Consider the following 9,511-nt stretch of genomic DNA (forward strand, 5'->3'; position numbering starts at 1 on the left):
GGGGAAGATTGAAAAACAGAGAGAAAGGAGAGGGGGAAGGGTGGACCTATCTATCCATATACATACACACATGTAATTGATTTAACATACAAATATTATATAAATAAGTCAAACATATTATAAAACTTTGTTTGGCTTGCCTTCACCCCTTATCCTTCCACTCATATCACCCCTCTTGCTTTCACCCACTCCACACATGATGGGGTTAACAGTTAGAATCCATCCTTTGATATTTTCCTCCATGCTTACACGTTCATGTAGACGTGTAAACACATCGCACATTGCTATTGGTTGTTTAACAAATTGGGTCAGTATACACAGGTCTCCATGTCTTGCCTTTCTCACTCAGTTGAACACCTGCCAAACCTAAGGCTGGAAATCTAATTTATTATTGTGATGGCTGTATGATATTCCATAGTGGAGATGTGCCATAACTTATTCAGCAATTCTCCTATTGCAGTTTCTAGAGGTTTTTTTTAAACCATTATGAAAAATGTAATTGGCATCCTTATATATGTGTCAGAATTTTATTTCTTTGGGAAAGAGTCCCAGGAGTGGGAATGTTAAGTCAGAGAAAATGCATTTAAAATTTCAACAGATATTACTAGATTGCTTTCCAAAAGGCAGTAACACTTAACAATTTCACCAGCCACGTATAAAAGTATCCTTTTTTCTGTATTTCTAAAAGTAATTGGCATTCTCGTTCTTTTTTAATTTTTGACAGTCCAATAAGTATAAAGTAATATCTCATTTAACTTTGATCTTCTTATTAAAAAATTTGAGTGTCTTTTCAAATGCTTATCATTTGAATTGATTCTTGTAGTGTTGTTTATTCTGCCTGTTTATCTTGCCTATTTTTATGGAGTATTTGCTTTTTCTCTTCAGTTTGCAATTTTGACTTTTTAAGCTGACATGAGAAATTTATATTTTAGAAAAGCAACATCCAGAGACTGCCTCAGACAGCCCTACTATGTCTAAAGTACTATATATAAAAATAGTAATTGCTCATAATGACAACACTGAAGCACTGAACGATATCAAGCTACATGCTGATTTCAAGAAGTCATATTATACCCAGAGTGATTTAATGTCCTTATATATATCAAAGTTCTAATATGCTGATACTCACTAAACCAGATAACCAGATATTCAATCATGTAACTTCTGGTGATACATGACTTGGCAATATCCAAGTCTTTTGGCAATACATTAACTTACTCATACTTACCTGGGATATCTCCACTCAAGTATTTTAAAATTCCATTTTCTTGGTCAGGCAGTATATTGATTGGATTTATTAAATATATTTAGACTTCTCTATTATAAAAACAAAATTAAATGTCCAACTAAGTTAGTAAAAACAATTTGGATTAGGATATAAAACCTAATCCTTTGTGTCATCTGTGTTATTCACTCAAATTTATCATATTAATTTTTCCCTAAATTTGTTTATAGTAATATTTGTCTCATATTTTGATATAGCTAAATATTTCTATCTTTTTTTTTTTAATCAAATAGGCAGCAGGGATGCAGAGAAACAAACTCCTGCATGTGCCCTGACCGGGATCCAACTGGTAACTCCTGTCTGGGACAGATGTTCTGCCCATATGGGGTGGCTGCTCCATTGCTCTGCAACCCAGCTATTTTAGCACCTGAGGTAAAGCCACGGAGCCATCCTCAGTCCCCGGGGCCAACTTGCTTATTCGAACCATGGCTACAGGAGGGAAAGAGAGAAAGAGAAGGGTGGGGGAAGAGTGGAGAAGCAAAAGGGTCACTTCTCCTGTGTGCTCTGACCGGGAATGAAATCCAGGACTTCCACACGTTGGGCCAACGCTCTACTGCTGTGCCAACTAGCCAGGGCCTCTCTGTCTTTTTATAACTATTAATTTTTGTCTGGCTTTGAGGATTATAAATGGTTATATTTAGTCAGTATTTCTTGGTAGCCCCAGTATTAGTTGCCAAGGGGAACAACAGTAACAAAATTGCCCTTTACAAGTGAACAAGTTAGGAACAGAAAATTCCAAAATAACAATGACTTAAATAAGATCAGAGTTTATTTCTGTACTGAAGTCTAGAAGGAGTTAATCTGGGGCTTGTCTGTGTACCCCAGGGTAAGGGATTAGGTTTCTTTTGCTTGATGATCTACTGTGCATGGCTTCCATTCCCCAGGTGAACTAATGAGTTGAAATTCTGCTAGAGGTCCAGCCATTTTGTCCATTTCCAGTTGAGAAGATAGAGAAAGAAAAAACGAAGGTCCGTGCCCTCTCCTCAAAAGACTTCTCCCAGAAATTGTCCAGTTCCCATTTATATCACATTAACATCACATTAGCAAGAACTTAATTACACTTAGTTGTGAAAGATGCTTTTCCCAGGCAACTAGTAAAAAGAGACATAAAATAGTCTTTATTTCAAGTGGCCTTCTGCTCAGCTAAAAGCAGGAGGGGTTCAATATCATACATTAGAAAACGGGTAAAAGCTCACCACAAGTTTCAAATCAAAAATTACCTGAGATACCTTGAGACTAATGATTTTGGAAAAAAATATCTTTTATAAGTTTTATATTGCTTTAAGTAAACAGGTATGCAAATAAATAATGCATAAATTAATGAATTAATAAGCTCACTTCTAATATTTTTCCAGAGTTCATTTACTATCCCTAACCTTGCTCTCCCAAGATGGCTAGCCCCCAATCATCATTTTCTTCTCTAGCCAGGTGGACACAGATGTTTTAGCAGATGATGCCTACTTATTTGGAAAACTGCTATCAACCAGAAGTAACCCAGCACCCACCACTGCATAAAGAAGAGACTATTTTTTCTAGCCATTGCTCGGGTTCATAAATTGCTCATCCTGTATGCTCAATGCTCTTAACAATCTGGAAACATCTTTTATAAGCCTGGTAAAAGGATCAAAAAATAAAAAATAACCTACTGGGAAAAATAACATTCTTCAGCTACAGAGTTCATGCTGGTGGGTGTTTTTTAATGAGTAGCTGGATTCAAAGGAGAAACTTCTGTTTAGATGCTCTCATATCTAGCCTATTTTTAATAAGATTGTACATTGCAAAAGAACGTAATAAATTTTATCTCTGAGAAGTAAAGATAGACGCAAAGCAGATGCCATGGTTTATAATGTGGGTTCGTTATCTGGCTGCGTTTTAAACCTAAGAGATGAATTCCAAAATACATTTCACCAATGCGTGTTGTATATTACAAATAATGCAAAGTTTCTGAGCAAGTTGGGTCTCCAATATTAAAATAAAATGATTAAAGTAATGGTCAGGAATTAGAATTAAGGGCACATGATAGGCAGACATATGTTCTTTTATTTTATTCTTCGATTATGTCTAATAGTGATAAAAAAGGAGAGGACAGGAAGAAGAAAGGAATATCCGGCGTTGAGCTGCTCATTTACAATCCACTGTTTCTGAAATTCCAGGGTCTGTCATTCCGCAGGATGACTTCTTACCTCATGATTGACTCTGAACTCCAAAGCATGAAATGGGCCAGTAAAGTTAGACTCTTCTGCAGTGACGCTTTGATAAACAAATTCTCCATGCAGCACTTTATTAATCAATTCATGCCACCAACAAGTATGTGAAAATTATAAATCATGCAAATCAGAGTGGCCTGATTTTGCAGCTGTGAGGCATAGTCCTCTATGTCGAACTTGGATTAGTCCTCACTACACTGGATGGTAAATTGTCAAGTTTGAAATTTGTTTTCCCTGTGTGGCTTCCTTTTCCTAGCTCTTCGCTTACTTGTGGGGTTAATGCTCTCTGACCTTTTTACTCATTTCCAGTCAGTTCAGCTCAGGATCTGTTTCCTGGGCAGCTGGGCACAGGCTCTGTACTGGCTAAGGGGTGAACGTTGGTGAATAAGGCGGGTCCTGGTCCTCCAGTAGCTCCTAGTCTAGAGTGACATTCTCAGTCCTGTATTGAGACCCATCATCAATTATTTGAAACAGAACAATTACAATTGTAATGCTTAGATTTCCCAGTGATTTTTATTTAACTCTCTCTTTTCCTCCCTCCATCTTCTAACATATTCTAACATCTATTTAAAATTAGAACAGATTTTTAAATATCCATACATTAACACATATTATGTGCACTCACATGTTTTTCTCCAGCTGATACCTGGCCAAAAACTGCAGCCTGTCTGATCCATGGTACAAGCCCCAAACCTTGACTTTCCGGAACATCAGTCCTGTACATGGAAGAGGGCAGAGGTGAACACTGGACTTAATTGGTGCGCTTATTTCAGTGAAAGAGAATTTGAAAACAGATCAAGTGCAGTGAGTCAAACTTCATTTACATTTATCTGTAACTAATTCATCTTAAAGAGCTCTCAACTATGTTCTTACATTTTAACACTCTTATTTCTAATTGTGGAATTTAAAAAGTATCCTGCTAGCAGTGATTCTTAGAATTAAGTGTCTATCACAATGATCTAGAGGATTTTTTCAAACAGATTGCTGTGTGCCGCCACAAGTTTTTCACTCAGCAGGTCTGGGACGGAGCCTGAGAACCGGACATTGAAGCTGCTGGTCTGATATTGATGCTGCTGGTCTGGGGATCTCACTTTGAGTGCTATTGTGCTAGACCAGCAATTTTCAACCTTTGTCATCTCACAACACACGTAAACTAATTGCTAAAATTGTGCAGCACTTCTGAAATACATTATAGTTTTTACCAATCTGACAAAAAAAATACGTATAAGTTTGATTCATTCACACCGCACAGCTATTGTTGCGTTGGTTATAGTCCATTTTTCTTTGACAGTCTAAGGGAAAAGAGCCTGGCCTAGGCTGGCACAGTGGAGAAAGTGTCAACTTAGAATGCCGAGGTCACCAGTTTGAAGCCCTTGGCTTGCCCGGTCAAGGCACATATGACAAGCAATCAGTGAACAACTAGAGTTAAGCAGCTATGAGTTGATACTTCTTGCTCCCGTACCCCTCCCTCTCCTCTCTCTCTGTAAAATCAATCAATAAAATCTTTTTTTAAAAAATCTAAGAGGGCCCTGCCCGGTAGCTCAGTGATAGAGCAACGGCCCAGCATGTGGAAGTCCCAGGTTCGATTCCCGGTGAGGGCACACAGGAGAAGTGCCTATCTACTTCTCCACCCCTCCCCCTCTTGTTTCTTTCTCTTTCTCCCTCTCTCTCTCTCTCTCTCTCCCCCCCCCCCTTCCTGCAGCATGGCTCAACTGGAGCAAGTTGGCTCCGGGCACTGAGGATGGCTTCATGGCTTCTACCTCTGGTTCTGAGAAGAGCTGTTACTGAGCACGGAGCAATGCCTCAGAGGAGCAGAGCAACACCCTCTAGTGGGCTTGCTGCGTGGATCCTAGTCAGGGCACATGTGGGGAGTCTATCTTCCTGCCTCCCCTCCTCTCATTGAATAATAAAATAATAAAATAAAATAAAATAAAATGGAAAAGAGGTCAGTTCCCCTGACTAAATAATCAGGTATTGCACGTTTTAAAAATTCTTGTAGCACACCAGATGAAAATCGTGGTGCTAGGCTAAAGGAATTTCCTACAGTAATAAGCAAGTGGAGAGATTATGTTAAGCCACTAGGGACAAACTGTATAGCCCCTTGAACCTGTCTACCCAGCCAGCTCTAAAGACAAGCCTCAATTACCCTTCCTCTGGTGACTTACCACTGGCACACACTAGTACTTTTCCATATTCTAAGGGAGGCAAAGCTTCTTCCCCAAGTGCACCTGCCCTAACACAAGTCTACTTGGAAATACCCCTCATCCCCTCTCACTACTAAGGTCTCTCAGCTGTAGGTCTATGTTTTATGAGATAATTTATGTTATTCTAGATAGCTTTTAATTATTGTTTTTTAATCATTACCCTTCCCATCCTCAAATAATATCTGGAATGCATTTCTGTGACTCCTGTTTTGTATTGACCATGTCTCAGAACTTCCCAATAGCTACACTAGTCGGGCCTAATTGGAGTCAGACAAATATGTCACCATATCTTATCTTGGCTTACCAGAAGAGTACAAAGGCTACGTGGTGGGCTCGGAGGTCTGCCTGGGTGGGAATTCCTACTCAGTCTGTATCTAGCCAGGTGACACTGAGGAAGTTCTTTATTCTTTCTGTGCCTTAGTTTTCTTATCCATATTATACTCACACCATAAGTTTTCCATTTTAAATAAAACAATATCTAAAAATATCTGGAAAACAGAAGGTATTCAATAAATGACAACACATCATTATTATAAAAGAACTATAATTATATTGGGGCATATATGGGTAGAATTGATTTAGTTTCTCAGTAATTAAGAATTGGCTAAATAAAATTTTTTTGTGACAGACAGAGAGAGAGACAGAAAGAGGGACAGATAGGGACAGACAAGCAGGAAGGGAGATGAGAAACATCAATTCTTTTTTGTGGCACCTTAGTTGTTCACTGATTACTTTCTCATATGTGCCTTGACCGGGGGGCTACAGCAGACCGAGTGACCCCTTGCTCAAGCCAGAGACCTTTGGGCTCCAGCTGGTGAGCATTAGCTCAAACCAGATGAGCCCGCGCTCAAGCTGGCAACTTCGGGGTTTCAAACCTGGGTCCTCCGAGTCCTAGTTTGACACTCTATCATCCGTGCCACCGCCTGGTCAGGCTAAATAACTTTTTTTTTAAATGCCCGAAGCTCTGAGGTTGAGGGTTTGATCCCCACTCAGGGCACATACAGGAACAGATCAGTGCCCCTGTCTCTCTCTTGCTCTCGCCCTTCCTCTCTCTAAAGTCATTTTTTAAATGGCTATATTCTGGAAAAACTAATAGGTAGGCATAAAGAATAATAAATTTGTTCGAATCTGAAACTTCTTGCGATACTCTTCTTGGTGAAACAGGTTGAATGCACAGATGGATGAGAAATGAGGATACTGGCCCGGTCTTCCTGCACTCACTCATTGCCCTGGATTTCAAACATTAAGGTAAGGAATTATGTTCTTAAAAAACAATGACCCAATTTAGAAGTATGAGATGCATCTCAATTCAACTGGAAAGCGTTAAACTCCCACCGAGTATGGTAAGACCTAAGTTCCTACAGAACTCCCTGCTGGGTGTAGTTAGCGTCTCCTGTTTATAGGTGAGGAATTAGGCCTGGGGAGGAGAAATGGCTGTGCAAGGTCACAGTGCTGATTCCAGCCAAACCAGTGCTCAAAGCCAGGCAGTCAGATACCGATACCGGAGGCCAGGCTCTTACCCATCTGGCCCTTGCCTCTGGGTTGGTCCCATAGACAAATACTCTTAGTAAATATATACTTAGGGTTCATGCAGGTTTGGTGTCACTAAAAATAGAGAAGGCAGCATGCATATTCTGTCCTACTAGGTACAGAGATGAAACCTGGTATAGTGGAAAATATTAGCACCATGACCCCCGGTGTCTGAGAAAAGGGGAGGGAGAGGTTGGTGTTGTTGGATTGGATATAGAGTACACAGAATGGCCTGACCTGTGGTGGTGCAGTGGGATAAAGCATCGACCTGGAACACTGAGGTTGCCGGTTCAAAACCTTGGGCTTGCCTGGTCAAGGCACATATGGAAGTTGATGCTTCCTGCTCCTCCCCCTTCTCTCTCTCTCTCTCTCTCTCTCTCTCTCTTTCTCCCACCCCTCTCTCTAAAAAAAAATCAATAAATAAAATATTTAAAAAAATTTTTTTTTAAAAGTCCTTAGATAATTTATTAAAAAAAGAAAACAAAAAAAAACTCTCCAGAGTACATAGAATAACTCACACGGAATGTTTTACCATCTGTCTATAAATTTTTAAAAAGTAAGCTGACTACATTTATAATGTCATATCATGATTACTCAGAAATTACATCATAGCCTATTTTTATATAGTAATTTGTGTGCTGCTGATTAAGACTAGGAAGAATAAAACTATAAGCTCCTACTGTCAAGGCGTTCAGCATTCCGTTAGACAAATTACAAACATATGCTAAGTGCCTACTCACTGCCCAGTCTTTGTGCCAAGCTTATGGGAGAAATATAAATAAAAATAACAGATATAGTTACCATCCTAACATATGATCTTGTTGGTAAGATGAGATAAACACACAATTAAAAGGATTCTATAAAGTCAGAATGACCAAAATAGAGCATCAGATCAAAGGGCAGTGTCCAGGAAGACAATATTCTATTTACAACACGGGAACCTATAAATGAAGAGATGGAACCATGTGAACTGTATTTAATCATTCTGACTGCCACAAGGCAATAAATTTGAAATTTAGACTGCAGGCAAATTGTGGAAGGCCATTCCCAAACAAAACTCAAAGTTACTTACAGAAATACAAATATGTCTGGCACCAAACAAGCTGAAATTCACAATGTCCAGCATCCAATTAACAATCAGTAGGCATTCAAAGAGAAAAAAATATAGCTTAAGATGAGAGGAAAAATCGATCAATCAAAACTGACCTAGAAATGACATGGAAGATAGAATTATTATACCTGTATTCCTTATGTTCAAGAAACCAGAAAAAAAGATTGAACATAATAAGGAGAGCTTGGAATAGCTGCTCCGGTTCAAGGAATGTTAACCCAAAGACGAGCAAAATCATGTGGTTCAGTGAAGCAGTTTGAGAATTATTATTCTGGGCTATTGGAGCCATTGAAGACTTTTCAGCAAAATTTGACATGAAAATAGTGGTATTTTAGGAAGACTGAGTGGGTAGTTGGATTCAGAATGAATTGATGAGAAGATTAGGAGCAAAGATTTTAGGCAGGAGATAACTGTAATAATACATCAGGAAAATGAGATTTTGGCCCAAAAGAATGGCAGGGGGAAAATGTGAGAAAAAGTTTTTTTCTCTTTAATTTACATTTTGTTACCAAGAACAATGTATAAAGAAGGCATTCTCTTTGAAATTTCATGAAGAGTGGGGCTTATTTTAGAGACAAGAAACAGAATAATTCATGTTGCATGTGAAAGTTAGTATTGGAATGGTGCTTGGTTCTAAGTTGATTAATTAAGTGGAGTTAACCTTTGTGACAAGTAAAATTATGAAGGAAGAGACTTGTGTTTAAGTAGAAGAAATTATATGAGCAAAGACGCCAAGAAGGAAACACCCAACTTAGAAATGGAACATGGTGGATCAGTGCCCAAGACACAAGTGCAATTTTAAATTTTCTAGTAGCCACATTAAAAAAAAGGTAAAGAGAAACAGGTAAATTAATTTTATTAATAAATAGACAATATATTTTATTTAAACAATATATCTGAAATATATGATCATTCTAAAATCATTGAAAATTTATATAAATATATTTTTATACAGAGACATACACATTAATCTGGTGTATATTTCCCTCTTATAACTCGTTTCAATTTGGACTAATTAAATTTCAAGTACTTAGTAGCCACACTGTCCAGTAGCTATTGCATTCAACAGCAGGGCCAATAAATATCAGGTAGCCAGCCTTGTTTTCTTCTCCAATTTTTCCCCACTTTTAACTCCTTTGAGTATCTATCAAGTGCAAGATGCTTTCCCTATCCA

The sequence above is a fragment of the Saccopteryx leptura genome, chromosome 8 (assembly GCF_036850995.1).
Source record: "Saccopteryx leptura isolate mSacLep1 chromosome 8, mSacLep1_pri_phased_curated, whole genome shotgun sequence".
NCBI lineage: Eukaryota > Metazoa > Chordata > Mammalia > Chiroptera > Emballonuridae > Saccopteryx > Saccopteryx leptura.